Below are 8330 nucleotides of genomic sequence, written 5' to 3'. Positions count from 1 at the left end.
GAATTTTGTTTTTACTTTGCTATACTTTTTTAATACTTCTTCACAGGCAAGCACCTAGTGATGCAGTCAGAGAGGAGGCTTAGAGGCTGCTGGTGGGACTGGAGCTGCCCACATAAGGGTGGCCTGACACCTCTGTAAAACAGGGCACCGTAGGGGACAGGCTCCATTTACGCCTATTGGCTCCTCCTGTGTGTTTGTGTTTGTGTGTGTGTGCTTGCGTATGTAAGTAAGAGCAAAGGTGTGGTCAGAGGTGCCATGTGCCGATTGTGGGCTGAGAAGTTTTTCTCTCGCTCAGAGTTACTGTATATAAATTTCATTCCTGATATAGTATCTATCATACCACAAAGAGCGCCTTAGAAGAGCTTGCAAGTGGCTAAGGAAACTGGGTCTATGGCTCCCTCTAGTGGCTAAGGAAGCTGGATCTATGGCTCCCTCTGGTGGCCAGCGCCTCGTCTGAGACCATGTCCTGACAGTCTTAGCTGCCGGACAAGTACAGGCCTTAGCAGAATCAGAGTGTTTTCCTGGAGTGCCTGCCTTGGTGGACACACGGAGGCTGGCACACTCCAGGATGCCAGAGCCTGACTTTGAAGGGATCTCAGCAGTTACTCACCTTAGCAGCTCAGCTTTAAGTCCTGTCCGGTGAATCATGGCCCGAATGAATCATGGCCCGCGTGAATCAGTATCCTCTGTAGTGTGGGTGAAAGTCGGAGAAAGGCTCTGGGAAACGTTTGAGTGAGAACCTGGGCCACTCACCCGTTTCTTTCCCCATGTCATCAGTAGCCCAGAGTTGGTGGGAAGCTGATCTGGGGTGCCACCTGGCTTCCAGGCTGCAGGAGATGGATAGGGGGTGGGGGTGGGGGTAGTCCAGCCCTGCTGCACTGCTTGTTTTTTTGGCATCTCTACTCTTCCCTAATTGCATTCCATGGATTCTGGGTAGAATTTATTGTGTTACTTGACCACGTGCCACCTGGTGAGACAGCTGGGGAAGAGCCAGGAAGCCAGCTGCCAGGTGTGGCTTGGCGGGCCACAGGTGGGTTTCTGAGCTGCCATTGGGAGGAAGTGGATCAGGCTGGGGTCCAGAGCTGACAGAAGCTAGGGACCTTTGTCTCTCCCAATCCCCTGCTGCTGTGACCTCAGTGACATACTCAACTGGACTTGGGAGTCATCTTAAATTTTTCAAAGAATCTGATGGCAGGGTAGGAAATGAGAATAGACTGTTGGCCATGGGCCCGGGCACAGCGTGGCACCTCACTGTGGGGGGAAGGCTAGCCTTTCTTCCAGCCATGCAAAAACAGCAATGGGCCCCCAGGGCGCAGATTCTCAAGGATCTCCACCCGAATTCTGGCCATGGGAATTTCCACCACCAGCTGTTGCCCGATGAAGGCAGAATTCTTCACCACAGATCCCAGACCTCCTGTGGTTGTTCACTTTCTAGCAAAGAGTTAGTGCCATCATATTCATTCTCTCTCTCTCTCTCTCTCTCTCTCTCTCTCTCTCTCTCTCTCTCTCTCTCCCCCCACCTGATCCTTAAGCAGGCTTTCTCTGGGGAACTCTGAGGAGGGTGATATGTAGATCCAGGCTGAGCATAGCTAGCCTCTGTTGAGTGAGTAGTGCTTCTTTTCTTTTCTTTTCTTTTCTTTTCTTTTCTTTTCTTTTCTTTTCTTTTCTTTTCTTTTCTTTTCTTTCTTTTTTGGTTTTTCGAGACAGGGTTTCTCTGTATAGCCCTGGCTGTCCTGGAACTCACTTTGTAGACCAGGCTGGCCTCGAACTCAGAAATCCGCCTGCCTCTGCCTCCCGAGTGCTGGGATTAAAGGCGTGCGCCACCATGCCCAGCCAGTGTTTTTTTTTTTTTTTTTTTTCTATCCCACATGGGCAGCCCTTGGCAGCAGCCCTGGGAGGGTACAGGTTTCTTCTAGAGGAGATGCTGTGGGCTCTTAAGGGCCAAGTAGCTCTCAGGCTTGTGGGGAGAGGTCTTGAGACTCCCTGGGGCCAGTTTGGCGATCTCAGAAGACAGAGGGGACCAGAGATAGAATCCTGGGCTATACTGACACACTGCAATACCAGAGCTGTAAGGGACTGCTGGGGAAAGGGAAGAGACTAGAGAGAGAAGGCTGGAGAATGAGAAATGCCTCGGACCTGATGCTCTGGCATGGGTCTCCTAAATGATTGGCAGTGTGCAGATAGTCTCAAGCAGCCACGGAAGTGTCCTTTAATGATTTGGTGACAGCGAAGTTCTCTATAGTCCCTCCCTACTCTTCCTGGCTCCGTTCTTGGCAGTGTGTTCTCTCTTTCCCTACAACTGAAGGAAGACAGGGAAAGCTTGCTGAGGTTCCAGTTTGGGCTTCCTGGATATTCTTCTGTTGGTTCCCTATTTCTGCTCATGCTGCTTCAGTAGCTTGGTTTGGTTTCTTTCTTTCTCCTTCTCCTCCTCCTTCCTCTTCTTCTTCCTCCTTCTTTCTCCTTCTCCTCCTCTTCCTCCTTCTTCTTCCTTCTTTTTATTCTTAAGACAAGGTTTTTCGTTGTAGCCCTGGCTGTCCTAGAACTCACACTGTAGACCAGGTTGGCCTCAAACTCACCAAGATTCGCCTGCTCCTGCTTCCCGAGCGCTGGGATTAAAGGTGTTACGACACCACTTGCCCTGCTTATTTGGTAGTTTTCTTTTTTTTTTTTTTTTTAAAGATTTATTTATTTATTACATGTAAGTACACTGTAGCTGTCTTCAGACACTCCAGAAGAGGGCGCCAGATCTCGTTACGGATGGTTGTGAGCCACCATGTGGTGGCTGGGATTAGAACTCTGGACCTTCGGAAGAGCAGTCGGGTGCTCTTACCCACTGAGCCATCTCGCCAGCCCCTTTGGTAGTTTTCTAACAGAACATTCTGAGAAATAAAACATGTGGTAGCCTCTGTTTACGGCTCTAGGCTGTGGGGCCTCGGATCTAGGTGAGGTGCTGAGGCTGGGCTCCCTGTTGCTTAATGAGCAGCCCTCCTGGGGTTCCTGGGATGGTGGCCAAAGCCCAGGGAGTCCAAGGGCCTGCACTTCATGGAGCGGAAAGGCTTGTGGACTGCACAGCTAGGCACAGCCTGACACCTGGCTCCTCCTTGCCCAGGGTCCCTTGTGAGTTGAGGTCACAGGTCGCAGTCACATGAATTAGCAATGACCACATGCCAGCCTGGGCTGCCTCCAGCAGAGGCCACTGTAACCCTGGGAGTTCCGCCCTTTCTTCCTGCCCCCACTGTTCCTGGGTGGCTCTGGGAGTTTCTGGGGCCTAATAGAAAATCCCACATCCTAGGTAGCTACAAACAAGACCTCAGGCCTCATCCTGGCTGCCCCAGGGTCTCTTGGGGATGTGATTACGTCACCATAACTTCTGTTTCTGTTCTCCAGTGGTGTCCTCTTGGGTGAGCCTGTATCTCTCTCTTCTGTCCCTTAAAGTAATGATTGAGAAATCCAGGTTCAACCTGATTGTCCAGAGGGCCTTGTCATGGGATCGTTGACTGATTACATTTGTAAAATTTCCGTTGACCGTATGGGGCTGTCCACAGGTCCTGGGTAAGACAAGGGTACTTAGCTTCTACAACATCCTTAACACTTCGTCTCTCCGATGAGACCTAGATCCCTCAAGGGTGATCAGCTCCAGCCCCAAATTTGTCTTTGTTCTTCTATGCCTGGCATATAAGTCAACAGACCCAAAGGTGACAGGTTCGCTTATCTAGTTACCATGAGCCTGGAGGTCCTAGTCATGGAAGACTCCAAGGGGAGGTTTCGGTGAGCATAGGAGGCTCCTACCACAGATATAGTGGAGGAAGAGTCCCCCATGTGTCCTCCCAAGAGAGTTGGTGCGATAGAGAGGGGCTGGAAACATTAGAGCCTTAGGGACTCCCTTGCAGCACCTGACTGGTTCCCATATTCCTTATCCACTTTTGGATCTCCTACGGTGTCTTAGTTAGGGTTTTACTGCTATGAACAGACACCATGACCAAGGCAACTCTTACAAGAACTTTTTTTGTTGTTTTGTTTTTTTTGTTTTTTGTTTTTTGAGACAGAGTTTCTCTGTGTAGCCCTGGCTGTCCTGGAACTCACTCTGTAGACCAGGCTGGCCTTGAACTCAGAAATTTACCTGCCTCTGCCTCCCAAGTGCTGGGATTAAAGGCATGTGCCAACACGCCCAGCATTTACAAGAACATTTAATTGGAGCTGGCTTACAGGTTCAGAGGTTCAGTCCGTTATCATCAAGGCAGGAACATGGCACCATCCAGGCAGGCATGGTACAGGAGGAGCTGGGAGTTCTACATCTTCATCTGAAGGCTGCTAGCAGAGGACTGACTTTCAGGCAGACTAGGGTATTAAAGCCCACACCCACAGCAACACGCCCACTTCAACAAGGCCACACCCACTCCAACAAGGCCACACCTCCTAATAGTGCCACTCCCTGGGTGAGATCTGGATTCAGAGGGGACAGATGAGAGAAGAGGAGCCACCCAGGGTAGAGGCCAAGCCTTGTAGGATGCTACCCACCACTGTCCTCAGGAAAGCCCAGCATTGTCCCCAGAGGATTGTGACCAGTTGGCCAATCAGTGCAGCTTTGCATGGTCAGGCTTTGTTTCTGGCTACCTGGAGGAGCAGCCTGGGTATGCATACTGCCAGGCATGATTGACCACGCCCACCTGGAGACCGAACGAGATATATATGAAAAAGGCCCCCCTCCCCCTTTCTGTACCTGACTTCTCCCTGATCTTAAAGTCTGCTTGTGAGCTACATCCTTGTGATTACAAAGAAGTCATGAGGCTGTGTATTTTCTGGCTGCGTCAGTTGAGTTGTCACAGACCGCAGTTGCCCTTCTGACCTCCAGTATATCCTCACCTGAGCTCTTTAGCCTGGCTAGCTCAGCCTATTCCTCTGTGGTGATAGGGTTCCCACACTGTGCTGGTGTGTTCCCCCAATAGATATACTTGGGTATATCCCAGGTACTGGGGGAGGGGCGGTAATCTTGAACTAGAAAGGGCCCAAGATGGGTGTGGGTATGTGAGGGACTGTGGCTCCTGTTGCTGACTGTGCCTGCCACCAATATCACTGTCCTGATTCATAGGGGCCTCACTCTGCCCTGACCAGGAGCAAGCCAGGCGTCTGGGTAGGCTTGCTGACAATGGCCTTGACATGTAGCCACAGGCTGTGGGTTCCTACTCCCACTGTGTGCATACATTGGAAGAGACACTTGTCCTATGTCAAGAGATACTCATAGTTCCAGGTCAGATCCAGTTTTTTTTTTTTTTTAGAAGCAACAGCATATATGCTTAGCATAATCTTGCAGGTCCCCAGGCCTCAGAGAATAGTGATTTTTTTTTCCCCCAAGACAAGGTTTCTCTGTGTAGCCCTGGCTGTCCTGGAACTCACTCTGTAGACCAGGCTGGCCTTGAACTCAGAAATCCGCCTGCCTCTGCCTCCCAAGTGCTGGGATTAAAGGCGTGCGCCACCACCGCCCGGCCCGAGAGTGGTGATTTTTATTCAGTTAACCCTCCAGATAGCTGAGTGGCCTAAGTAGGCCCAGGCCCTTGTGGGGTCACAAAGACATGAACAAATTTACAAGAGAATGTGTGTCCTGACCCCAGGGTATGTCTGACCCCATAGCCCCACTGGGGCCCCACTAACCCAATTATGGCAGTCCCTCCCCACCTCCCCACCCTTGGGAACCTAGCACTGTAAATGTGCTGCCCAGCCTTCCGTGAATGGATCCAGTTAATAAACAACTGTTAAATCCTTACAGGCCAAATGAGGCGTTCGCTAACCGAGGCTACCTAGCTCCTCAGAGGCAAAGGCGCCATTTACCGTCTGCGAACCACAACCACTGAGGATCCCCATCCTGGGCAGGAGGCCTCAGGCCTAGGCCTCTGCTCTATCCTGTGTGTTCTCCTAGGTGCTCACAGGTCTTGGAAGCAAGGACGGAGCTGTGCTTACACATGGGTATGAGTCGTGGCCTGTGAGAGCAGTTGCTGTCCCGTGTGAAGGCTGAGACGACTATGTCCAGTCACATATTAATTTCCTGGGTCAAGAGTCTGGGCTTGAAGGAAAACTCAGGCTCGCTGTGTGCGGCCACCGCGAGGGGGACAGTTAGTTGCAAGCAGCAGGGACAGCACACTTGGTGCGGATATAACCCTGGCATCCCATAGACCCGAGGTTCCTACGAAGGTAATGCTGTTCCTGCCTATGAAGATGGACTCCCCTCCCAAGCTGGTTGGATACCAATGTCCGGCAGGTGCCTGGCCCCTGCATCAGGGGACTACACCGTGTGCTGTCCCTCAGCTGGGAACATTCATTCCCAGGGCCACCACCATGTACTGGGCCCTGATGCTCACCTTTCAGCCACCGTTCTGAATTTTGCAGTGAGCTTCAAGGCCATGAGATCGAGACTATCCACTGTGCTGTAGACCCAAAGAGCCAGGAGAGGCGTGCTGGCGAAAGGAGGAAGGAGACCGTCCTTGAGGCGGGAGGAGTTAAGAGGGCAGAGCTGTCCCCACTGTTGTCATGTCTGCATGATAGTGGGCGGGCGGGTCCAATCCTAGCAGCTATGTCTGAAGCTGAGTGCTGGGGTCCCAAGCTGTGCTTTCAGGGTGGGGGTGGGGGGAGGGGAACTGCAGCGCCTATAGTAGCAGTTGGGAAGCATATTAACTGTGACGCTAAGGACATTCATAATTTAGGGAAATTGTGAATATAAACCCCCGTTTAGAAAAATCAAGACTGAGCAGTTACAAGAGAAATCCTCATTAAAGATCAAACGCATGCCGTTTAAGGATCTTGGGGGTTGAAGTGCTGCGTGGGTGTTTTCTTCCTTTCTCTGTGAAGCTCTATTGACAGCCGTCACAGCGACCCACTCATTTAAGGATATAACTTGTTGCTTTTGGTGCATTCCAAGATAATAATACCAACTTTAGAACATTTCCTTAAACCGTTTGGCTTTCAGCCCCTTCTCCCCAACCCCCTCCCCTGCCCCGCAGAGAGTGTTTGGCTTTCTGCCGGAGGATTGCCAACTCTTTATTCTGTGTGAATGAATCATGCGGTGCCCGGGTCCTGTCACTCAGCAAGATGTCTCAGGGGAGTCTAAACTATCTTTCATCCTCAGCCTGGCACATGCCAGCGCTCTGTTCATCTTTTGTGGCTGAATAGTATTCTATTGTCTGACTGACCAGGTCTACGCCACCAGTCAGTAGTGGATGAATCTTGTTTTGCTTCTTGCACTGAGCCGTCTTCTCAGCTCTTGGTTCGTTGCCTTTTGTTTGATGCTGGCAGCCGTGGTAGCTGAGGGTTCAGCATCTTCGTCTCTGCTGGGAGTTTATCTCCAGGATTCTTTAATCGCTAGTAATAAAATTGCTTATTACTCTTTTGTTTTGTTTTTGTTTTTGTTTTTTTTTGTTTTTCTAGACAGGGTTTCTCTGTATAGCCCTGGCTGTCCTGGAACTCACTCTGTAGACCAGGCTGGCCTCGAACTCAGAAATTCACCTGCCTCTGCCTCCTGAGTGCTAGGATTAAAGGCGTGTGCCATCACGCCCAGCTGAAATACACACTCTTAATAGACGAATGTGAGTGCTAACTGTCAATTGACAGAGTCTAGAATCTCCTGGGAGATGAGTCCTTGGATATGCCTGTGGGGAGTTACTGTGATTACATTAATTGTTGTGGGTAGCTGCATCTTAATTGTGGGTGGGGCCATTCCCTAGGCAGGGGACCCTGGACTTTGTAACTCGGAGAAGGCAAGCTGAGTATCAGCAGTCTTTGTCTTATGCTTCTGACTTGGATCAACGTCAAACTCCTGATGCCTTGACTTTCCCAGTGTGGTGGACTGGAACCTGGAATTGTGAGTGAAAGAAAATTTGTTTTCTCTCTGAAATTATATATTTGTCTGAGTATTTATTTAAACACAACAGCAAGAAAAGAAAGTGAGACAACCTACCGAAAGCAGAAAGGTAGAATCAGTAATGCAAAAATCAGCCTATTAAGAAGAACCAGAAAGGGGCTGGTGAGATGGCTTAGTGGGCAGGAGCACTGACTGTTCTTCCAAAGGTCCTGAGTTCAAATCAATCAAAGCAACCACATGGTGGCTCACAACCATCTGTAATGAGACCGGACACCCTCTTCTGGTGTGTCTGAAGACAGCTACAGTGTACTTACACATAACAATAAATAAACCTTTAAAAATATATTCCCTTTAAGAAAAAGAAAAAGCAGCCGGGTGTGGTGGCGCACGCCTTTAATCCCAGCACTCGGGAGGCAGAGGCAGTCGGATTTCTGAGTTCGAGGCCAGCCTGGTCTACAAAGTGAGTTCCAGGACAGCCAGG

The 8330-nt window shown here is 50.3% G+C and overlaps 1 protein-coding gene across 1 annotated transcript in view; it reads left to right on the top strand.

Annotated features, from left to right (window-relative positions):
- The window catches only part of Col18a1 (collagen type XVIII alpha 1 chain), a 117348-nt gene that overhangs the window by 36308 nt on the left and 72710 nt on the right, over positions 1-8330 (top strand). The window lies entirely within an intron of this gene.

This window comes from Mus caroli, chromosome 10 (genome assembly GCF_900094665.2).
Source record: "Mus caroli chromosome 10, CAROLI_EIJ_v1.1, whole genome shotgun sequence".
In the NCBI taxonomy this organism is placed as follows: Eukaryota; Metazoa; Chordata; class Mammalia; order Rodentia; family Muridae; genus Mus; species Mus caroli.
The sequence above is the reverse complement of the archived record's forward strand: the minus strand, read 5'-3'. Positions and strand labels throughout refer to the sequence as shown.